This window comes from Heloderma suspectum, chromosome 1, assembly GCF_057233095.1.
Source record: "Heloderma suspectum isolate Gila_16-S chromosome 1, 16-S_ref, whole genome shotgun sequence".
NCBI classification, from domain to species: Eukaryota; Metazoa; Chordata; class Lepidosauria; order Squamata; family Helodermatidae; genus Heloderma; species Heloderma suspectum.
In genome coordinates, this window is record NC_139458.1 from 296,982,226 (window position 1) to 297,007,561 (window position 25,336).

General features: G+C 41.3%; 1 long non-coding RNA gene across 1 annotated transcript in view; it reads right to left on the bottom strand.

Moving 5' to 3' along the window:
• Positions 1-1,792: 1,792 nt before the first annotated feature.
• The window catches only part of LOC146359253 (uncharacterized), a 36,941-nt gene continuing 13,397 nt past the window's right edge, over positions 1,793-25,336 (bottom strand). The window contains exon 3 of the long non-coding RNA XR_014786594.1: positions 1,793-4,519. This is a non-coding gene — a long non-coding RNA (uncharacterized LOC146359253). The remainder of the gene's footprint in view (positions 4,520-25,336) is intronic.

Consider the following 25,336-nt stretch of genomic DNA (forward strand, 5'->3'; position numbering starts at 1 on the left):
TCTCTCTTGCTGCTAGGAAGGCTGTGACCCATCAAGTCCCAAAGGGATTACCATCTTCAGATCCACTGGACATGATGAAGTGGTATGAGGTGATCGTGGAGATTGCAAAACAAACACACAATTGACAGATGAAAACAAGAAGACATTTAAGAGAAAGAAGCTAAAAGAAAAACCTCCGTCTGTCCAATTTTCCTCAGGAAGAAACGAACAAGGAGAAGATTCTCTATGAGGGTTCCACAATGGTGGTCGAAAGAGAACCGAGGGAACAGGGGCATGTGCACTGGGATGGTGGGGGAGGGTTGCCACCAAAAATTCCTCCACTGTAGAAGGTTCTCGTCAAGGCTCCATGCAGGCTCTGACTCCGTATGTGTGATGCAGAGCAACTGCGAATCTGAACAGTTCTAATAATTTAAGACCTTCAGCTTGCAATAATTCAAGGCTGAACTATGTGCTACACACAAATCCATGCAGCAGTAGCTCAAACATTGCTGCAGGCAGAGAAGACTGAGAGCAAAACAGCAGCAGATGTGCATTTAACTCTTTCTGCCTGCCATTTTCTCTGAATCCCCACCCAAAGCAGCACTTTCCCCTGCATTGCTCCAAACTAATCTATAAGGGCAACCACACCATTTTAAGAACCGGCAGGAGAAAAAGCTGCTGGGGGAATGGGAATTTGGAATGGAGAAATGATAGGCGTGCACACTCCCCCAATTCTGCATCCTGAATCACCCCCTCCCAAAGCAATTATTCAAATTTATATCCTGCCTTTCCACAATTAAGTGCCCAAGGCAGCTAACAATATATAATAAATTACTGGTTTTACATCCAAAAGAGGGCTGTTTAAGTACCATTACACAAGTATGACTTATCTATAGGTTGGTCCTTTGCTCCAGATTGAAGGATAGCCCAACCATAAAATTAAGTCTTGTCTCAAACCACCAGCAACTATCTGCACTCAAAAGCCAATCCTGAATTGGTAGGACCAGCTTTGGGTATCATATCTCCACTTGTCAGTAGGAAGGTCATAACTAACATATTGCTTCCTCTGTTAAGGCATGTTTTAGAGATGCCAGAGCAGTTTTGCACTGTAAGCTATGTGTGCCTACCTAGAGTCTGTGATAGCAGATGTATCCATGGATTGTCAAGATTACCACTCATTGATGCTTCCAAGTCCACAAATGCCATTCTGCCAAAGCTCCGTGATAAGATATATTCATAATGGGTCTAAACTGATTTCCTGTGGTTCAGAACAATAAAGATTATGAAATAATGGTCTATAAAAATTTATTTGATTCACCACCACCACCAAGTCATTAATGATGTAATTTTGAGCAGCTACTGTCATGAGGCCCACCTGGCGCCAACACTATTATCCTTTAGGCGGCAAGTCAAAACTTCTCTCCTCCCAGGAATTTGGCAGCATATGATGAGTTTTAATTGATCCTGGATTTGTTTTATGGTTATGGTTGATTGCTTGAAGTTGTTTTAGATATATGTTGTCTTGTGTATATTCTCTATTCATGTGTTTTTTATGTAAACAGTTTTTAACCTCTGTATACTGTATTTTTAATGTTTTTAATCTTTTAAAATTGTCCAGAGAACTTTGGCTGTGGGGCAATATAGAAATGTCATAAACAATAATAATAATGAGACCACAGTACATGGCCTTTGTATTTAAGTTACATAAAGCACTATGCTTTATTTGAAAGTTTACATGTATCAACCCTGTACATGAACAATCCAAACATGAAAATCATTCCATTTGTGGAATGTAAAAAGCCATGTAGTCATAGCTTGTCTACTTCTTTATTAACAGTTTGCTTAAAACCATTATGGCATGGGGTCTTCACACTGAGGAACAGTACATAGCACAACGTCCTGGGTTTGCACCAATACAACGTCCAGATGGGGGTGTTGCATGCTTGAAAAAAAGCCTAGCTTTCTCCCCAATATGTACACATAGGCGTGCATTAACTAGCTCTATTCTGTCATTCTCATGTGTAAGCTCTATACACAAGTAAAAGGAGTAGGGATGAGCATGCTAGCTCCACCCTGCCCCCTCACTCACCATTCCCATTGTCCTCAGCACAGGGAGGGAGGCTGTATGCAGAGGAGAGCTGCCTATTTGTAGAGGCTCTCCCCAAGATTTTAGAACCCAGGAAAAATCAGAATTCTAAAAACTCAGTAAGAGCCTCCATGGATAGAGGTGGCTGTCCTCTGTAGTCACCTTCCGTGTGTAGAGAGTGACAAGAATAGCAAGGGAAGGGGCAGAGCTAGCCCCCACCCGTTTCTCCTCCTTGTACACAGAACTTATATGCTAGGAGAATGACTGAAGAGGGCTACTTAGGCGGCACTGAAAACAGGAAAACTGCCCTCATCTAACTGCAGAAGTGGCTCACTCCCCATGAAGACTTTACTACATATTGTTTTCTAGACCTGTAGATCTGCTCTAAAGTAAGTGAAAGCCAAGTTAATGGCTCTGAAGGTCTCTCTAGCGTTAGTATAATCTGCTAGTACTTCCTGGAGCTATAACGTTTTTTAAAAAAACACTAGAACACACTTTTTAAAGAAGTGTTACTGCTATGTAGTTTGTTTTTGTTTATTCGGTCAGTCGCTTCCGACTCTTCGTGACTTCATGGACCCGCCCACGCCAGAGCTTCCTGTCAGCTGTCACCACCCCCAGCTCCCCCAAGGTCGAGTCCGTCACCTCCAGAATATAATCCATCCACCTTGCCCTTGGTCAGCCCCTCTTCCTTTGGCCTTCCACTTTCCCTAGCATCAGCATCTTCTCCAGGGTATCCTGTTTTCTCATTATGTGGCCAAAGTACTTCAGTTTTGCCTTTAATATCATTCCCTCAAGTGAGCAGTCTGGCTTTATTTCCTGGAGTATGGACTGGTTTGATCTTCTTGCAGTCCAAGGCACTCTCAGAATTTTCCTCCAGCACCACAGTTCAAAAGCATCTATCTTCCTTCGCTCAGCCTTCCTTATGGTCCAGCTCTCGCAGCCATAGGTTACTACGGGGAATACCATTGCTTTAACTATGCGGACCTTTGTTGCTAGTGGTGTTCAACTATCCTAGCACTCCATGAGTTTTGTACCTTTTATGGAATTGAAGGGAAAGTAGCCAAGAAACCCCACTTATGTACAATAAAATCCTCAAAAGGCAATGAAAGCACACATTTTGGATGATAGTTGTCAATCCATTTTAAAAGGGTAAAAGTTCCAAGAGCAAAATAGTTTCAGGTTTTTACTTCCTGGAAGGAGAAAAGGTATGTATGTAATCCACAGTTAAGTTGTAGGTGAACAACTGCAACAGAGGAACATTTTCATTTTAAAGTAAGCCTTTACAGTATATCACCACAAAACAATAAAGTAGCAGAATGTCTTAAAACTAGCTGGATTCAAACACCTTAAATACACAATGTCATATTACTAACGACCAAATGATTGTCTTTAGATACCATCTTAAAGTAACAAAAGAACAAATGTAAAAATCTTCAGGGCTCATCAACAAGGATTGCGTATCACAAAATCTGATTGTTTTACAGGTCTTTTATTTTTGCTAAAGCTTAATAGGTGCTTTATAAAAAGAAACCCAAAATTATGTTTACATTTTTAAAATGTCTTCCTAGAAAGTCAATGAGAATATTTTCCAACCCACTGTTACCAGTTTCTTGAAGATTTTAATACATAAGGCCCTATAATTTTCTTGTCAGCTACACAGATAAGGGTATCCAAATAATTCACAAAGACTGTTGAGAACTTCCCCCCCTCACTTACATCTCTTTAACCCAACATCAGTTCTGTACCATTTCAGAAGGACAATTCCCAGAAATGAAAGTAAGCTATTTATTCATAATTTATTACTTACACTTACACAATCTTTAAGACAAATATGAATGTGGAGGTAGTGTTTCTCCTTAGTGTGCAACTTCAGAAAACAATCATTTGAAAACAAAACTTTATATATATTAATGCTTTTCTAATTAAAGCTTGCAGCCAGGACTTGTTCAAGCTGCTGTCAAAATATAAACACACAATTACCTAATAGAAATATAAAGAGGCAGCTCAGAACAGGCTTAGAAAAACGTTGCAAGATCTCTGTGTTTTCCCTCCTTCCGCTGCTTCCCAAGGCAGAGAGAGTAAACAGCCTTCTCCCAGCTTTCTTCTTTACCACACAGCTGAGAGTGTAGGATGTTTACACTACCTGTAACTTGGAATTCTCCTAGATCAACTGCAAACCAAGTACTAAAGTTCATAAACGCCTGTAAGGGGGGGCGGGGGAGATATTCACTGCATTAGGGAGAGATTATACAGATCTGTTTCTTAGATATCTGAAGTCTTCTTTCATTTGCAGGCAGAACAGGTAGAGAGACACAGCTTGGAGGAGATTTTCACACAAAAAACTTTCATCTTCTCCAGAGGGGCAATGCATCCAGTGCGCTTACATTAGACCAGCCTTGCCACAGCTTCAACCCATTTCAGTTCAAAGTTTTTCCAAGTCTCCTGATAGTGTGCCTGCAAACAAAGAAAGTTTACCATTGTAGACCACAGCATCACATATGTTTTATATATAAAGTCAGTCCTGAATTTTGTACCTGTCACAATTTAGCATGAGCAAAAAATAGATGAAGGAAATTACATATTTACACACACTTGGATTGTGTTTTTCTCTCCTTTTCCCCATCTAGCGAGTGGTCAGCAGATTTAGTTCCCATATCAATGACGTTCCCAAGTTCAACATTTTGCTTCTTCCCATAGGAAGTGCCAGATACCACTTTCTTCCATTTAAAATGCTGCACTTGGAGACACAATTACAATGGTGAATAAAACGTGCCCCTTTGTCCCCCAATGGGCATGTTGCTATTACAGACATAAACAAACCTCATAATATAGCATGTTATTGTCCAATTATTTGGTGAAGCTTCTATTGTGTACTATAATCTTTGAAGAAACAGTATGATTAGAGACTAAAAAACTGGTACAGTTAACTCAATAATCCAGGTATAGATTTCCAAGCCACAGTACCCCATTCCAATTGCTAGTCAGAGTCTTGCTGTAATGAGGCAAGAGAGCGAATGAGCAAGTGGTGACAGCTACACATACGGCTAAACTGGTCACAAACACTGAAGCAACAGACTCATTATAGTCCAGACTACTAGTGATGAAATTGTGGAGGAGTAAAGAGAGGGCAGGCACACTTCAAAGGATCCTTCTTTTCAGTGCAGGTGGATACCTATTTGGTCTCTCTTTCTTCTACTGGGATTTACCACCGATCTATTAGGAATGGAGATGTCTGCAGCTGAAGCACAATGAAAAAAGAATATGGAGTTAGGCAAGGGGTGGAGGACATGTTGGACTGCAACTCTCATCCAAATGTTGTTGGACTGCAACTCCCATCAGACCCAGCCAGCATGGCCAATAATGAGGGATTAGAGCTGTAGTCCAACAACATCTGGAGGGCCACATGTTCCCCACCACAGAGTAAGAAGCAGAAGCAGTAGAATTTGAGCTCGCCTCATTCAAGCTGCCAAAGTACGGGAAGAAGCTACAGGCTCATTTGGGGCAGGAGAAAGGGGGAAACTGACAATATTGTTCAGATTTTCTCCCGACTTTTTTCACTTTTCTTTGACAAGTAGAAATGTTAAGACCTACACTATGTATTAGATGGCCAGAACTCTTCTGATGTCGATGTTCTTGGCTGCAGCAGCTGCATCATATGCAGGTTAAAATGTTACATGGGAGGTGACCAAAATGTTATCTGCCTAATTTGAAACTCATCATTATTCTGTTCAAGCTATTCTTTAGGTAGGGTAAAATAAAGTTTAGCACAGATTAATCTTGCAAAAGGATTTTTAAAGGTACTCTATACTGCATAAAAATCCTATACAAAGCCAGCCAGCCTCTACCATAATGCAATTTAAGACCGGGTGCAAGAGTAGAGGCCACAAATAGGACACAACACAGTATGAGCGATTGGTTCATGCTGAATAGTTTGAAAAACTTTCACCTTCACTATGCAGAAGCTAATTTAAATTAGTTGCAAAGGAGGAACTGGTATTATCTTGCACTTGCCAAACCTTGCAGGAAGGGAACACTTATACCTGTAGGGCATGCCACTTGTTTAGATCACAAATTCTCAAACCTTTATTACCATGGGAAATATTAGGGACATTGCTCTTCAGGCTGTCCAATACAGAGCTAGACAGTTGCATGTAAGAATTTCCAGAGTTAGTCATAGGATTTATTTTTTGTTGTACTTAACAGCAATACTCCAAACAAGGCCACTCCACTGCAACTGATCAGTGACAGATATGCCATTGTTCAAAGTTAACTGGAACAGCAATGCATTTACTTTCTGGGCAACCACTCTGAACTAGCTGTGCAATGAAACTTTCCTGGGCATGCTGCAAAAGTATCCATGGAATATCAGCAAAAGTAACCATGGAATTTCAAAGAAAGTTCATAGCCCAACAGCACACTCTGGCATGGTATAAATACCTACAGTACAAGCAGAGAGCCCGCTAGCTGTATTAATGTGATTAGTTACATACACACCATCGAAAAATGTATTGCTCCATTAGTGTGCACATACACACCCTTCTCTGGGCTGGCACTTGCAATATAAAGATACTGTAGACATATTTAAAGTTATATGGACAACCTGAAATTTAATGTTCCTGTTAATGAAATTGCTTATCTGCAATTTTTCATGTTCTATCAACTCTTATTTGGAACAGCACCAGTTGTTTAATAGCCAGACCTGAAAAGTCCAGAAAAAGGGATGTAGATTATGCTGACAGACTTGGAATGAAATCTTATCTTGAATTATTAAGATTTGTGGAATGGCTTTAGCGTGAATTATGTTTTGCCATAGAAGGGGGCATAGGAGCGAAAAGGTGAGTTAGTCACTCTTCCTTTGAGCCCTGTAGCTACAGTTAGTAGCAATTCGATATTTTGCTAACTTTATACGTTTAGACTGGCAATTCAGTAACTCGCGCTGATTTTCCTTTCAATCTAGCCTATACCTCTGAAAGTAAAAGAAATTACTAAATCACTGAAAACCAGAGCTGCAAACCTTAAAACGTTTGCTCCAACAGGGTTCTGCTGACATGAATAAAGCTCAGACACAACTACAGTGTTCAACAACTTTGGCCAGTAACAGTCCTGAGAACTTTCCCTACCACCTTTATGGTCCTTGAAGAATCCTCAGGATTTCAGGGCAAGTCTAAACATTACACTTGTCTTGTGAAGTGTGGATTTCTCATGTGACGTCTTTGCTTCACTTTGCTTACAGTGTGAATCATGTGTGTTTGGTGTACTGAGTCTCCTTCTTTCCACCCCAGGAATGCCATGATAGCTGTGTGTGCTACCCTACTTGCCTGTTAAGTAGAGGGTTTACAGTAGGTTCATGGGGGATGTGGCTCAGGTGAAAGTTATTTGTTCGCCAAAGCAGCTTGTGTTGTAGTCAGAGTGGCTGAGCTCACAGAGACAAACTAGCACACTCTCTCTCTATGGTTGTGTGTCAAAATACTGACACAAGGGGAGGGACTGATTAGTCTTTCCAAGTAGTAGCCATATTAAGTAAGGGCAGCCACTACAGAAAATAAACTTCCATTTCAATTACCTATGCCTGATGGGATACAATTCCATAAAGCAGTAACAAAAATCACCACAAGCACCCATCACATTTAACTACTGGGGGGGGGGGGTGCCATGATCACCCCAAGATCCATCAGAGCAAAAATTACTCTAACAACTTTATCCCTCGCTTCCCACACCACAACCTAACCCAGTAAACCTAAGTTTAGAGTTGCCTTCACTCAACCTTTCAAAGGCATTTGTAGCCTTCACGAACACAGAGTGAAGCTTGAAAACTAGGGGCAAAGTGCTTGAAATTATCAGCAACAAGAAGCAAATGAGTATCCCACAGTTATTCCATTTGGAAATATTATGATTCATCAAGCCCATCTTGGCATGCTAAGGTTCAGCTTTATTAATTTTCAACGTTTGGAGTTCTGAAATACGCTGGCCTGGCTTGTTTTACCTTCAGTGAGACATAACACAAATAGTCTGGTATTTAAGGAAATTATGTATGAACATAGCATATGCAAGCATGCAAATAACTTGTACCTCTCCAGTTGTTGATGTCAAAACGTTGCCTGCCTTTGTTTTAGAGACTGTGGTTTCAGACTAAATACCCAGTGGACATTGGAGCAGTATAACATGGGCTGTTCATAGCCAGATCCTAGTTAGGGAACCATTTGTGAAAACAGATTCATGCATGGTTGCCTCAGGAGGGTATGGCCTCAGCACAAAGATTAGCCACCAAGAACTTTCTGTTCCAGTCTTAGTTCAGAAGACACAAGAATTAAACTGGATGTGTTGGTAATAGTGCTTAGTAGCCTAAGAGAAGCCATTCCCTTCCTCAATATCACTCAAACAGGGATGCTGAAGGAATCACATTGTAATTTTTAAAATGAACAGTTTAACAGAACATTGTTAAAAAAAATCATGGTTTTTATAGGACTAGAAACATTCAGTAAGCAGCTTTCTACTTAGCTCAATAGCTTTGATTCAGTGGATTCTGACATGAACCTCCTCCCAATTATGGACTGCGGGGCCTAATTATGGCCTCGTTTAAAATTGCCACTGCTTTGATCCCTCAGAAGCACAACATTCTATCCCAGAGAAATGTCATCTGTCCCTCACCCTCACCCCCATCCCACCCTCATTCAGAAGTCAGGGAAGACAATGAAGGTGGGTTAAGATGTAACTCGAGAAATATTGTATACACCCACACACACACACACACACAGACATATGGATAAACAAGGGAATATTTAGCTAACAGAGTGAAAAAAACCTCCAGACTGTGTCACAAGAACAGCACTGCAACCTAACCAGCCAACAGTTTCAAATAACTTAGTAGGCCAGTTTCCTTAGTCACAGCTCCTACTGGGGAAAAAATCAAAGATAACCTGTTCTTATGCATACAGCACCTATATTATTGATAAACCCAGCTGACAGAACAGGGCTGTAGGAAAGAGTTAAAAGTTTGTTGGGGATACCTAGAGCAAACCACGCTCAACTACAGGTGTCAATGGGTAGAATAAACAGCACAACATTTATCTCTCATGACAAGCCAGTCTGAATTGTTTTATATTTCACTATGAAATTTCAATTTGACTTTGATCTATTCCAAGACCCATCTTATATTATTGAATGACATAACTCTTGGTTTGCTGAACACCGACTAGAAAGTTTGATTCATTCTCTAGCTGGATGCTCTTGACCTAAGTTTACCTTCTCTAAATGAGTTTCTTTGGTAAGTCATCTTATATCTTGGCAAAATTACACTGTGCTCAGAGGATCACAAACTCACCAGGCAGATAAACTTAAATTGAAAGGGGATGGAACATTGAGCCAGCATAGAGTAGCTGTCAGGGATGAGTCTAAGCACCTTGAGATGTCTGACAGCTCTGATTCTGAACCAGCATTGGAACAGCAGCTAGATCAGAGGCCAGGGGAGGGACCCACCCTAGTGAGTGAGCCGGGGGAGGGATCCTTGCTAGTGAGCCAAAATGCTGGAAGAGAGTCCTCCCAAGACCTTGACTAACAGATGGCCCAGACTGAGTCCCTGTGCCCTCCCTCCACTGTGAGAACGCAAGTTTCTGAGGAGGAGGAGGAGGGGTGTGACATGAGAGATGCTAGGGCACAACTCAAAGCAGGAAAAGTTATAGCAGATCTCAGACGCACCGCCCAGATAGGCACTCTTGGAAGCCAACAAAGGAGGGAGTCACCCTAACGGAGAGGCATCACTGCAAAGCTAGCTTGGCTGGGAGGTTCATACCCCAAAGTGCTGGCAACTTTCTCTCCCTCTGGTCTGTCTCCTCTGCTTAGATTGTTGACTAGGTGTTTAGAGCCTGGGGGCAACCTGAGAGTTTTCCTGGAATCCGCATTTGTAGATAGGCTAGGCTCTAGCAAAATAAAGTCATATTAACCTGAAGCTTTGTCTATTGTGGTGTTGATTGTGAAGGGAAAGGACTATCGAAACCTAACAGCAGTATCTGGACAGCTGGAGATGACAGGTTCAAATCTCTTGCCAACCATGAGTAACCATGAGAGCCAGTGTGGTGTAGTGGCTAGAGTGCTGGACTGGGAGTCAGGAGATGCGGGTTTTAGTCCCCACTCGGACACAGAAGCTCACTGGGTGACTTTGGGCCAGTCACAGACTCTCAGCCCAACCTACCTCACAGAGTTGTTGTTGTGAGGATAAAATGGACAGGAGGAGGATTATGTACACTGCCTTGGGTTCCTTGAGGAGGAAAAAAAGGCAGAATAGAAATATAATAAAATAAATAAATAAACCCTTAGTGGCCTAGGGCTAATCATCATCTTTTTAAGCCTCATTTATCTCACATCACTGTGGGGATAAAGGGTGATAACCAAATGTACACTACCCAGAACTCCTTGAAAGATACAAAAATTTGGGTACAGCACTCTGAAGTTTTGTTCTATTGGACCTTCTCCGTCATACTGTTTGACATACAAAAGCAAGACATGTCAAGTCAGTCTTATCTATCAATTATCCAGTTATTTAAACCCCGCATGAAGAGGTGCTTTTACACAACATTATCACTTTTCACAGGGTTATTGGCTACAAGGACAGATCCCTAGTTTTTACAATGTGATACTTTACAAGCTCACATCTTTAAAGTAATTTCTGCTGTTGCTATAATTATTAAAACCTGCTACAGCTTTAGCTGTTCAAGCAGACACAACTTAGAGGGAGGAAATCACAAGTTTGTAGCAATTACACTCAGCAAACCATTTAGGGTTCTTGCTATAGGCAACAGAACCCAATAGCTGTTGTATGGCAACCATCACTCTGACAAAAAGCATTTAGAGTTCAATTGAAAATGCAAGAACCACTGAGAAACAAAGGTTATACCTAATTTTTCAAACCTTTTTATAGAAAATAACCTTTGATAGTGAGGCAGTGCTTGCAAGTCTCTGGCAGGTGCTAACCATAAGGTATCACTACTGTAAACACGAGCCATGTGACGACTTCACCAGATTAAAACCCCTACCCTCAGATGGCAGTTCAAACTTCCATCGCGTATACTTCATAGAATCATAGGGTTGGAAGAGGCCTACAGGACCATCAAGTCCAACCCCCTGCTTAATGCAGGAAGCCTGATTCCCAGGCAGTCTCCCATCCAAGTACTAACCAGGACTGACCCTGCTTAGCTTCCGAGATCAGACGAGACTGGGTGCATCCTGCCCTGATGTAGCATGTCTTGCTATACGTCATTAGGGAAGCTGCTGAATTGCTATCAGTGGCTCATGTGCCAGCTTTTAAAGCTTTTGATGGGAGTGTATACATGTGTATAGTGCTCGTAAAAAACAGTTATTGGAGCTTTTTCACTTACCACTGAACACCTTTGAAGCTGCAGAAGGCACTTCTTATTGCTTTATTTTTTTTAAATACAACTTTAATTCCTTTAGTTAACAGTTTTACTTATTAAGCCAACCTGAATCTAGTTCTCATAATATCCAGAGGGTGGGAAGGGGAAGCGCAGGCTCCTTATAAGGAAGTTCATTCTTTAACGTTGCTCTGTCCAACACAGCCTTTATTCAGGGGGTCTTTATAAAGATTGTGTACATGACGCAAACATGTCCAATCCTCCATAACTCTTAGACTTTGGAGAGATTAGAGTCAACTGCAGCTAGCCATATTGACCTAAATTCAGGTTGCAAGCAGCCATCCCTATGTCTTTCATTCACTTTCAGTAGCTGCGAGTTTTAAGAACAGCCACCACAAACTTCTGACAACTGCAACTTTTGAAGTATGGAGTGCCCCTTTCATTTTAACGCATCAATTTATGCACCACTAGATTTGGGGCTGGCCTTCTTTCTGTTCTCCCAATTGAAAATACATTACAATATACAGAAAAAGATGCTCAGTAGAATGGACTTTGACTGCACAGCCCTCCCCCATTCCCAGAAAGTCTCTGGTTAGGTTTCACATGAGGTTCACGAGGCCCCTTTCCCATATAAGAGAATCCTCAGGTCAGACTGTCTAGAATCCTTGAGGGAGTTTCCCATTCCTTTGTAGGACAAGTTGTGGTTTATGGACCAGAGCCCAGCCACTTTTTCACTAAACTATTATTTGAATCCTATGTTAACCACAATGCTCTTTTTGTGGTACCCATGAGGTTGAACTATAAACAATAATAAGTGTAAAGAGGATCTTAATTTACAGGCAAAGGATTTCACTTGCTGATGTTGTGGTTTCTTTCTGACCCATTGGTAACAAATAAGCCATTATTTCAATGAGAAATGACTTGCCCATCTCCAGGTTAGCTTGCAGCTCAAGGCCATAAATCCAATTAAATTAAACTGTAGATGTATATTGAAATATTAAAGTTTAAACATTTTACAAAAATCGCAGTGGATCTCTTCAGTGTGTACTAATATAGATAGGAAGGTAAGATAGGTAAGAGATGTGTGTTCTTTTAGTTTTACCAAAAGGTGTCATTTTTATATTATGAAATGTAAAATATAGAACCAGAATGCACTGAAACCAGGTCCCATCTTTCCCTACTTTCCAAACTGTGAACTCAGGCTGGGAACCATCCCCTCTTTGTGTTGCAATGTATACATTTCACTACTGCTTTTGATTTTTAATATAGGACGGAATCCAACGAAGCGCTTATGGCTCTGCCAATTCCCTTACGCCTGCCAATTCCCGACTGCAAGAGGGACCCACCACTTGCGGAAGTAAATTTTAGTGCTTCTAGGCAACCAGAAATGAGCAAAAACACTAGTTTCTGGAACGGGGCAGGTCAGCGGAGCTCGCATAAGGGAGCTCCGCCAACCTGTCCCAGTCAAGAAACAAGCATTTCCACTCATTTCAGGGCTGCTTCTGGGAAGCCCAGATCGCTGTTGTGCAAGCAGTGGGTCCTGCTAGTGCAATGGAATCGGCGGGACCCACTGCTTGCACAACAGAATCCACGGGGTGCAAGATCATCAGTGGAGGCGTAAGCAGCCCATTGGATTTACATGGTAAACATGGTTACATGCCCATGGTATTTACATGCAATAAGCAACGGTCAGATCCTATCTTTTGATCTCACCCCCACCAAATTAACTGCTTGTGAATGGAGTAAGCAAGCAGCATGTGGCTTCCCCCACTTGTTAAAACACAATGAATATGTTGTGGCAAGAGTCCAAGTCCTTCTCCCCCCACCGAGGATATAGCTTTCCTGGATATGCACAAACTTGAGTAAGGTTGAATTCATCAGCCCATTTCCTCTGCTGGAAGGGAGTTGCCTAGCCAGTACTCAGAGCAAACAATTAAAAAGGAGCCAACCACCCATATACTGTTTACAAAGACATGAGACAGCAGTCTCATTCATGTGACAGGTTTTGAGAATTTATCCTAGAAAACAAGTGAGCCACGTAAAGAAAAGTGACTGCACAATATATATTAAAATATTTATTTTAATCACTATACAAATTAAATGTAATAGCAATCCATTCAGTACACACATACAATCCCCTTTACTCCCACAAGCCTTAGGAGGAAAGCAATGCTACGTTTAGAGGAAGGCCAAAGAACTGCCTTTCCCCCCTCCCCTCTCCATGTACCTTTACCTCCCCCAAGCAAGGGAGCCAGTTTCATATTTATGGAGTTTCTAACAGTCAGTATTCATGAAAATTCAGGATATTTTACAAAGACATGTTTTACATGGTTTCTCTTTTTACCTCCAATACCCTAAAATGGAGTACATGGCTTATGAGTTAGGCACCCTTTTAATATACAGTTCGGGGGTGGGGAGAGAAGAAATATACACTATCACCGGGTGGGGGTCCTACATCAGGAGCTTCTATCCCTCAGGAATTTTTTGTCTTAAAATTGGACAACTGCGCATTACAGTTTTCTTTGCACCAGGCATTTGAGTGATCCTTTATGAGCTATATATTAGATCAAACCAACAGGAAAGTGGCAAGGGAAGAGCTTGGGAAATTAGGTTTATGCAGCTAATAAAGAGTGGAAAACCTACCATCCATCCAGCAGCAAGAGTAGTGCTAGTTTCTGGGCTAACTGGCTCAAGTGAGCAAAGCAATATGCATGTCAGGCATTTAAAAGTTTGAACATTACCATTTTACCTTTATTCCTTGAACATCTGAAGCTGCTGAATTCAACGAAGTACAGCAAAACTCACTCTCTTCTGCCTCACCCTTTCAATACAGCAAAGCAAGCAGGTACAATTCAAGCAAAAAGTTAAGGCTTGTACATCTCCATTTGTCAGAAAAGTGATGAGAAGCTAAATACCAAGAAAAAGTGCAATGATGAAATGGGTTCTTCATCTATCATTCAACGGAACACACACTCTTAGAACAGTAATTAAGGCCAATACACATGATCACTCTGCTTGAGGTGATCAACCCATGCCTAACAACATAAATGGAAGTTGGCGTTTTAAGTAAAAGCACCCCAACTCATGGTAGAACAAGCAGGCCATAGAAACCTACTAAATGGAAACTAAATGGAAAGCCCACAAATCATGAAAGAAATCCAGTGAGAATAGACCATTCATTACTCATACACAGAACTCATCTTTGCCCCAGATATAAGTCAACAAGAAAGTATGAAGCATAATGGTCATAATACAGATTTAATTTTCCTTCCTCGTTGGCTCTGGTAAAGATAAATGTGCATACTGCACATAAATAAAATGTATTGTTATGAGCACCCCAATTCTCCAAGTGGTGAGATTTTGAGAGTTCCAGCACTTACTCAGGGTTTGCTTTCCTTGGAATGAGATTACAGGAGACTAAGTGGCATTTTGTGATATATGGTTTATTTACATGCACATACAAGCCAAGCATAAGTGGAGGCTCAGAGCATTAACACCCCATCAGATACTGTTCTTCCATTAGGTTTCCGGGGATGGGGGGTGCACCAACACCACTGCATTCTCAGTGTCTCTCTTCCAGTTTCATTCAAAACCCAGCTGGCTTGTCCATTTCTTTCCTGCTGGCTGTCTCCCGTGCCCCAGTCTAGTGAGGGGAATATGGATAATCAATCTCTGCCCCTCACCTGTGCCTTTTTGGGCCATCTTAGCTCCCTCTGAGAAATCTCCTGAACTCTACTGGCTATCAACAATCTTAGATACATTGCCTCAAGGCAACCCACAGATGCTCTTCCAACAGAAATCTTAAGAGTTAAGAATCGGAGCTGGAAGGGATCTTGACCAACCCCAAATCTCACTACAGTATATAATGCAACCTCATGACCAACTGGTTCATGGATGGCTTTATTTAAAAAACAGGTGCAGAAATATTTTAAGATTAAGAAGGGATACATCCGTTCAGTCCAAGCAAGTAATGTAGCTTCTGCTGAATATAAAAGTCTTTATATCTTCAACATAAGCCAAGTTCTGTTAACACAAGTTGTGTTACTGGAACAATTTGTGGGGAAAACAACTGGAACCATATTATTCTGAGGTTTTGCATAGTTCTGTGAAAACCACACAATTGGGCTTAACGGATGGATTTGAAATTGCTTCTTATCAGTGATGAAAGAGAAAGGAGTTGATTCTCAAAAGGCAGTTCCTAAGCTTGTTAAGCAATTTAGCAACATATTGCCAAATACTAACAGCTACCTTTAAACAACATTTTTGGTTGATTACCACAAAGCATTTTCCAGGATATGATGCATATTATAACTTTGATGTGGGTTCATGATACAACAAGCCTTCTCTGAATGACCAGCCATGGTTTTAGATAACATGAGCCAAATTTAAATATTTTAGGGTGCAACCCTATCAGGCTGATGCCCTCTAGACAAAAGCCTCCGATCTTGGAGGCCTCTGGGTATCCAATGCCCTGTCAGGCTGATGACAGCATGGTGGGGGGAATGACGGAGGCAATTTTTTCCTCTCTGTCCTCCTTTTACATTTTTTCCATTAGATGGGCAACTAAGGCTGTCTAGTGGAATCATGATGGTGGGCGTGGGGCCAAGGGCTAGAGAGGCTAGAGGATACACTGTATCCTGGCTTCTCTTCCTTCACCCCCTCCCTCCTATCGGCATGCCCCTTTTTTCCCCTCCCTGTCTGAGGTTGTGACACCAACCTAGGACGGTGAGCAACTCCAGGGCTTTCTGTGGTGACTAGGAGGAGGTGTGGGTGAAGATCTGAGTGGGAATTCTCACCTGAGGTTGTAGCTCTGCCTACGGACTTGGAGGTGGAAGTCCCCAGTATCTTATAGCCTCTCAGACAACATCTAGGGGCCATAGGACTGTACACTAAATTCTGTGTTTGGATTCTTTTTCTCCCCTTCTTTTTATTGTTCACCACTTGGGAATTCCTGCATTGAGCAGGGGGTTGGACTCGATGGTCTTGTAGGCCCCTTCCAACCCTACTACTCTATGATTCTAATCTTGTCAAATACGGAGTGGTATATAAATCCCCTAAATAAACAAACTCATAGCACAGGCCCCTTGTGCACATTCATGTTGTAGAGCGAATACACTTCGCAAATAACTAGAAACTGTTGAGTACAGCACTTAAAAAAAAAAAGGGAGTAAGTCTGCCTATCTGTCAAGGAAAAAAATAGTGCCTCTGCTCATTTAAGGCCTATTATTGCATTAGACACTGAATGATATAATCCCATTAACAGCTGCTGAATCTTAAGGACACTAGAAGCAAAGATACCTTACAAATAGTCAGCCAGCCAACAATCTATTTATGGATTCAGCTAGAACGCTTGCTTGTTTTACAGCTTTCGGGAAGGGGGGGCGGGAGGAACACGGCTGTGTACAATAACCTTACCCTGCAATTCAACATATCCAACAAGTGCCGCAAGCCATCTGTTTTAGAAAAAAGACCACCTCCGGTCTCCTTCTAAAGAAGCTCAGAATTTAGTACAAAAAACCCAAGTCAATACAGTATTCTTAAGTGTGGTAAAAAGGAATTTAGTTGCAAGACTTCCTAAAAACCCAACATTATTTTAATTCAGATTGATGACTTAGTAAAATTGTGCAGGATTCAATTGAATTCACAGATGCTTGGCACTTCAGAGCCTGGCTGCCTGCAGTTCAAATTGGATGCTCTGCAAGATTTTGTTAAAAATAGCTTTCACAAATTGTGTGCATTCAAATAGTGAACATCCTAAAGAACTTAGCAGACAACTCTGAGAATATCTACAAAGATTCATGGAATCTATTCACACCTATTCATGGTGTGGCCCATGAATACTAAAGAGCAATATAGTGCCTACATTTGTAAAATAAGGTGAGAAGTAGGGATGGGGTCTAGTGAATCATGCCAGACCAACCCATCTTCCTTTCCCAACAAGGAAATATATTTAGTAGACAAGGTAAACACTTGAAGCCTAAACTTCAGGACTTTTTACACAGTCCAACATGACATATTTTACAAAAAATGTGACCTAAAAGAAACTAGTCTACGTTGTTCTTGATGAACAACCCTATGCATAGGACAGTAACAAATGGACTGGCATCAGTTTGAACGGAGAGATATCTAGAAACATTCTGCAGTAGTTAGGGGTGCCCTGGTGCTGTTCAATACCTACAGCATAGGTGGAGAAACTCTTTCAGCCCAAGGACTGAACTGAATTTCGGAGCTCTTGGGGGCCACATTCCAGTAGTAGGCACATCCAGAACAGCAGCATATTTTAGCTTCAAGCTCTTACTGCAAAAAACTAAGCCTTGGGAGTTACTTAGGAGAGGCTTTTCAACCTTTTAGAATGGGGAAAAACCTGCATAAAAGCAGGGAACCCAGCAAACCATCAGTGGTTGGGGGGAAAGAGGTGGGGTCCAGGGAGGGGGCGTAGTCATCTGGGGAATCCCGGAAGGTTGGATTGAGACCCCGTGTGGGTCAGATTTGGCCCCCGGGGCCTGAGGCTCTCCTACCCTACACACTGAGATGAGGGAGCACACTTACCTAATTTAAGCACTCTATGAAACTTGGAGGAAATACTAGTACTCAAGCAGACTCACTTAATATGCAAAATACTGAAATGGATCACTAAAGCTCTCCAAGTTAACAAGTGGGGCCTGCAACAAAATGTTGCACCAGGGAGGGTTCCTGTTCCAGCCAGCAAGCCATGGCCCTTTCCAGGATATTCTATTCCATCCCCTCTGCCCAGTTTTCCCAAAGTCTACCCTACCTCCAATCACTCTGTATTCTGTGACTGAGCATACTCAAGTCCTCATTGAGCTAGTTTGGGAGGGAGGAGTATTGGCCCCTTCAGGTTTTTTCCTGAAGATTTTTTCTACTACGGCAAATCTTGGGGGTTCCCTCCAACCCACTGATACCTCCCTCTTGTGTGTAGTTGGTTCAGCTTTGACTACTTAAGGATATGCACTCACCCCCAAACTTCAGAAATAGAGGAAACAATTGGGACTTGCCAACAAAATATAGCAGCATGACTCTGTGCAGGGTTCCAGCCACACCATTCCATTTACCACTCTCCTATTCTCAGTCCTCAGTAGGCTGTTTGGAGGGGCGGTTCTACCCACCTTAGGGGGTTCCCCCCCCAAAGATTATTCGTAAAGATACCTGCCTCTAGGTTATAATTTCCTAAGTGTCTCACAGGATATAATTTCATATCTCACTAGCTATAATTTTGTAAATGTCTCTATTATGTGCCTTCCTAATTTTCCAATTTCCAACCTAAAGAACCCAAATCTCTTTAGCCTTTCCTCATGGATAGGTAAGGGTGCTCTAACCCCCTAATCATTTTAGTTGATTTTCTGTACCTCTGCATTATCCTTTTTGCGATGGATCAACCAGAACTATCTTGGATAATGTCTTGGCCCCTTCCAATTCTGATTCAATTACTTGAGGAAAAGAGAATATAGTAGTCATTCTAACCACAATACCAGATAGGTAGCCCAATGAGAATTTAACTAGTTTAGAGTGAACTAGTTACAATTACTTCAATACAAGCATTAAAAGACACTGGCTAGGGTCCAGAAGAACTGGCACGACTAGTTGTGCATGCCCAAGGGGGCTTTAGGCTTCTTGGTTGCCAAACAGCAGTCTCCAGTGTCACACTGCAAAATGTTCCAGAAAAAGAGATATTTCAAAAGTGAAACATGAGAAAAAGGCATTTTTATTATCATTTCTTTCTTTCCATTATTTTTACCATAGAAAATAATGTGCCCCAAACTCAAGACCATAAGATGCACTTGCAATGGTTGGACAAGAGCCAATCTTTTCAGGCACTAACGGAAAGGACTGAAGAGTAAACAAAAAAAATATGATAAAAATAGGTATCTGGCTTGCTAATGATTACTTTATGCCTTCCTTCTAAGAATTTACACTTTATACATACCAAACACAGCAGTATCTCTTCACGTCCCATGTGTCCCAGGCAAACTTTTTGCCTTTCCCTGACAGTGTCCTGTGCCCAAAGAGATGGGCCAAATGCAATCGTATATCACTAATAGGGGACACTTCCCAGGCAGTTTAAGGATATGGTTTGGGATGGCCCAAAGCTTACTGCACACCTCCATATTCATTTCCACATACATGGGTATTATTGGCATGGGGTGCAATGTTTGAAAGTATTTTGCACCCTAACAAGGCATTGGATTGGATGCAATACTGTGACATCTCGCAGAAGAGACCACTCTTCTCGAGGCTTGGATATATTATTTGGGGTGACAGAAAACTTAGTTTGAGAATCCAAACAAGTAATTCCTTGTTCATTTCTACATATTTTGGCTTTTCCTGGCATGGTGGCAATACACTTGACAGTGTCTGGTACCCAAATGAAATGTTGGGCAGGACTTGGAGGTGTTAATATGTAGGGGACGCTCCCATGGAGGTTAGGGTGTGTGATTTGGGATGGGCCAAAGTTTACTGGGGGGTGCACACCTCCAGGTCTGCGTTTGTTTCTACAAACGTTGGGTATTATCGGCATGGGAGTACCATGCTTGACAGCCTCTTGCACCCCAATGAAGTGTTGGACCAAACATGAGGCCACGGCCTTTCATAGAGACTATGTGCACTGAGGTTTGTCTATATGATTTGGGATGGCCCAAGACTTAGCTCAGGGTGCATACGCACAGTTCCTTATTCGCTTATATATATTTTGGCTATTATTAGCATGATGGCATGCACTTGAAAGTGTGTGGCGCCCAACAAAAGCTTTGGGCTGGAAGCCACGCTGTAGCAACTCATAGAGGACATTGTATAGAAGGTGTGCATGACCAAACAAAGTACTCTTGTGTCTTAAATTTCCTTCCTGCCAGTGCTGCCTTTAGCAGGTGGCTTCGCCTTGCTGCGTGTCAGGGCTGGCTCTGGATTTTTATAAATTGTGATTAGATACAAAACCACATCCACATGAAAGGTGATATACTGACAACAATATTCTATTCCTTGGGATGTATACCTTGCTAAAACCCAAAACCCAAATCCCGCATTATTCACCCCGTACGTTAAGCATTTTTGTCATGACTCATGGACAAAACACCAGTCTCCTGCCTCCTGAGGATACTGCTAACCAGATCCATATTAAAAAATGCTTAATACAGGTCCATGTATAAGTGTGCCAGGTTTCATACTTTCAACCCAAGGTCCACTATTTTCGGTTTAACCGCTCTATTTAAAAGGCTGCTTTTAAAATGCCCAGCCTTCTTTCACAGCAGCCCTATGCATGTCAATCCAGATTGCAATCTGATTCTCTGTATCTCTGTGGTTAGGAATTAATTTTCAACTGGGGCCATATTTTGCATTGAAAAACGATCTGAAGCAGCAACATTGGCTCTGCTCTCTGCCTAACAAGCAAGGCAAATCAGAGGCAAAGAGCTCTTTAATATGCTTTAGTATGAATAGCATATAAGGATAGAGATATGAAGGCCTGGGAAGAAAAAAAAAACCCACACTGAAAAAATGGAGGAGTGGTGGTGGAAATAGAACTAGAAAAATTGGGATACTTTTTTCTGTTTTTTCCTAGGGATTTGGGGAGGGTGTGTGCATCCCCCACCCCACCCCACCCCACCTTTCACATCTCTATGTAGAGGCCCTTACCAGACTGTGGAACAAGGAAGGCAAGCACAACAGGTTGTGCCTTGCAGGAACAGTAGTAGGAATAGGGATGCTTGAGGAATTCAATCTTTGTGAATTCAGATACAAACTTACCTGATCCGCACCTGATGGACTGAAATAAATCAAAACGTAAATCAGATTTTCGCTTCCCCAAATGTTGCAATGTAACACACCAAAAGCTCATTAAAATGCATGTTTTGAGATTTAAAGTTCTGAAATATGCATTTCATTACAGATTTAAATAAAAATTTTCATGCCATTTTTTAAAAACTGTGTAAATGGGACAAAACAAACTCATGAGTGAACGCATGCAAAAGTGACATAGGCTGAAAACAGACTGCTCTGTCTAGCGGTAGGTAGAGTGCTCTAGCTCAACAAAGCAGGTTGCCAACATAGCACTGGGTGCTGCCTGGTCAGTATGCCCCACTGAGGAGTTGGGAACTGTAGTTCTGATGCCATGGCAGCAGGAACACACCTCCTGAATAGGCAAGTCTGAGGTACCTTGTGACAGGTGAGGGAGAAACCTTGACTCTTAAGTAGGGATGTGCGAACCGGCAAAACATGAGCTCACTGAAGTTCTCCAAATTCCGTCTTGAAGCTCATTCCAACTCCACACCATATCTGGCTGCGAGCTTTGTTTACTCTTTGCATGAAAATCTGTGAGTACTTGTGTGTATTTTTCCAAAGGTAGACATCAGTTATGTACATCTTAGAAATGTATGCATTTTCCTCCCATTGATCAAATATTTGTATGTATTTTTTTGAAAGTACGCATTTTCCATGCACATTTTTCAAATGTACTTAAGTTATCAAACACATTATTTTGAATCTGCGAATCACACTGCAAGCTTGAAAATGTACGGACTTAGACCACAGATTGCATCCAAGTCCTTGTTTGGTCTGTAAGGTGGGAACTGGATAAATCCTGATAAAAAATGAACTGAAACAAATTTCTCATACATCCCTACTCTTAAGCCTTCAGTGGGTGTTACCAGTATTGTGCAGTAGAGGTTTTTCCACTATTACATTCAGCCCATGGAAGATTTTCCATTTCTAAAAATGCACTGGTACATAAATTAAAATTAGTATCCATTATATTTCACCAATAAGATTGTAAAGATGCAAAATCATAGTAATGTTTTTCTGGCGACTCTCGGTAGGAAGAATGCAAAAACAAAACTCTTTGGGCATGCTAAAGTTAGCATACAAACAGTTTTCAATGCCTCCATTTTTTTCTCTTTAAATTTAAACAGTGCAAGAGAAATGTATGCCATGGAGCTGCCATGTCTTAAGATATTTACAAGTATTCCAATAAAAACAGATTCAAAGCTTTACTTGGAAATTAATCAGCTGCAACATTTAATCTAGTGTAGTGCTTTACTGAATGTTTCCCTAATCAAATATTTCAGTTCAAATAAATAGCTTTGGTAGCCAGAAAAACGTGATACATGTATACACTATGCAAAATTAACATGGCATACTGGCATGGCTGGACTGATTTTGGGTGGAAGTGGATGGAGAGTTTGGGGGTCAAGCCTGAAACAAAGGGGGGAAGGGGGGGAGAGAGCGAAGGGGTAGGAACCTATTGGAGCCACTCAAGGGGGAAGGGGAGGGGACTTACCATTGGGGAGGGAAACTCACCTTCCCCCCTCTTTTTCTTTTAAAAGCTGTGGCATTAGGAGTTGAGCTCTAGCCACCCACAACCATCACCCGTCCCAGAAGCACTCTAAGAAGGCTGGATGGATGGTAGTGGCCAGGGCTACACTTTTGCTGCTTAAAATCACAGCGGCTTTTAACAGAAAAAAAACCCTGAACATTTTAACAGAAAAGACAACAAAAAGTTAAGGAACTGTCCACTGAACATGGTAACCCCCTATCCTCCAAAACTGTTCCAGGAATTTAATATGGCCCCTGAAATGCCCACCCCCACTGTGCCACCTGCAAATGAGGTGGCCATTTCAATCCACCCCTATATTTAGTAAACAAAACCCAAAGGCAAGTAAACATGTGATCATTCACAACCAAATCTATTTAGGGCATCAGAAAAATGTTGATTAAAAAATCCAGTTCAAAGTTTCCTGGGAAACCACTTCACTGGGTGTTACTGGGCTCTTTGCTTGTGGTCCAGTTCACAAAAGAGAAAGCAGCTGTAGTACAAAACAGAACAGGATGTCCTTGGGATTTACATCCCAAATGAAAAGTTGTGGGGCCCAGACTGAGCTCCCAGCTGCCTATTTCTGCTCTATAACTTGACATGTTCCATTTATTCTGCTCTCCCCAATGCATCGTTCTATATGAATTTACTATTAGGTCAATTAGCAGCAATTCATCAGAAACCTAGACAATTTTAAATTTTAGAAGAGACTACTTTTCTTTTTAGATTTCTGAATGTTTGACGCCTGTGGCAGTTGGCAGCTGCAAACATCCGACTGAAAGCCTCATCTGCTGCTTCACAGCTTCCAGTCGAGGATGTTTACAGTCGCTCACTGTCAACAGCAAAATACATTCCTTAGCTGTTTTGCTTTATCATTAACCTACAACTAGATCCAGGCAGGTTAACCAAGTTGACTCTTTCCAACAGCCCTCCTCCTGTTGCTTCACCATAGAAAAAGACTGCAGCAGAAGAGTGCAAAACTTTTATTTTAGGAAGACCTATGAGTAGTCAAAGTTATGTAATAGGCAGGTGTACCAACCAGTGTTCCTAAGGAGTTATGGATTTAATTGTCAATATATGCAGGCAATTTCTTATGATTGGCATAGCCAAGAAAGAAAAGAATTTTTCCAAACTCCTGATGGGTATTGCATTCTAAAGGAACTATCGAAGGAGCATTGCTTTAAGTCCCCATATACTCATTGGTTGCCAATTCACAGTGACAAGTCTTGAATACTGTGAATGAGTCTAACCAGGCTGCATATATCCAGTTGAAAAATAAGGGACCTACATAAGCTCAAATGCCTGAGCACTGCTTCCCAAGAATGTATCATTAACAGCAATTAATTATAGCAAATCAGCTGGTTAAAATGAAGCCTCCAGGAAGACACTAGGTTGTTCCTCCACCCCTAACATATTTGCAATGAAACGGATACACAGCAAGCTGGCTTATGGGAGTATTAGTTATTTGGAATGCAGGAACTTGCAGGGTTATTTACTTCAACTGATAAATGTGAAGAATCCACATAAATCACTCCTTTGAAGGCACAAGGTTAGAAGTTTTTCTACATCAAGGTTAAGAAAATTCATCTTTCAGGCAGCAGGTGAAAACAAGCTAAATCATACTAGGAGTTGGTTCCTTTTATTCACTACTAAAGTGGGAGCTATTAAAGCCTCCTAGGAAACCACATTTTCTCAATGGGTCAAGTCACTAAGGGAACAAAGCAAACTTTCAGTGCTGTGCATTCCAGGAATTCTTAGCACTTGGCATCCCTATTCCACTCCAGACAAGGATCAACTTTCCCTCTCTCTCTAGCTTAGAACAGATTTCCAATGTAACTTTGAGATTCATGCCATGGTGCCCAGATCAGTGTGTTACAAACAGAATAGTTCAGGATCTATAGTTCAGGATCTAGCACAAAGTTGAACACATTACTTCTTGCATTAGGTACTGTTCCAAGAGTAGAAAGCATCAGGTGTAAACAATTTTACAAAGCACCAACAGATAGTGAATATACACATCAAATACTATGACACTCCCACCCAAGTCAGTCACTGCAGAGGCAAGTTATTTTAGTTTATTTATGCTTTGTCAGAAACTGAAAATTACACTTCCATTCTGCAAATACATTATCTCAGAGAGAAAATTTGTTGAAAGAATACAAGTTCTTGGTTGTTTGAACTCATTAGAAGAAGGACATTGTGTCAACAATACACCATTTCACTTTCCATATGTATGGCTCCCTCTGAGACATCAAACAGATCATATCTGTATCAAAGTCAAAGCAAGGTCATGTCTAAAGTGCTTCAGTTTTCACAGTACAATTAGGGGCCCCATTATGCAGGACAATGGTGTGCAATGTTTTTTCCTGCAATGTGCAATACTTTGTTGTGGGTTTTGCACAGTGTGCAATGTTTTGTTGTGTATAGTGTGTAAAGTTTAGAGTTCTGTTTTAGCATGGAAGTTACTCATATGTTTCAGGCAAGGAAAAAACATTCATTCCGAAGATGGCTTTTGAAGATTATCTCAGCTATGATTTTTTTGAGCAACTATTAAATGTATTAAAAATCCAGGAAAAAGAGCAAATAAAA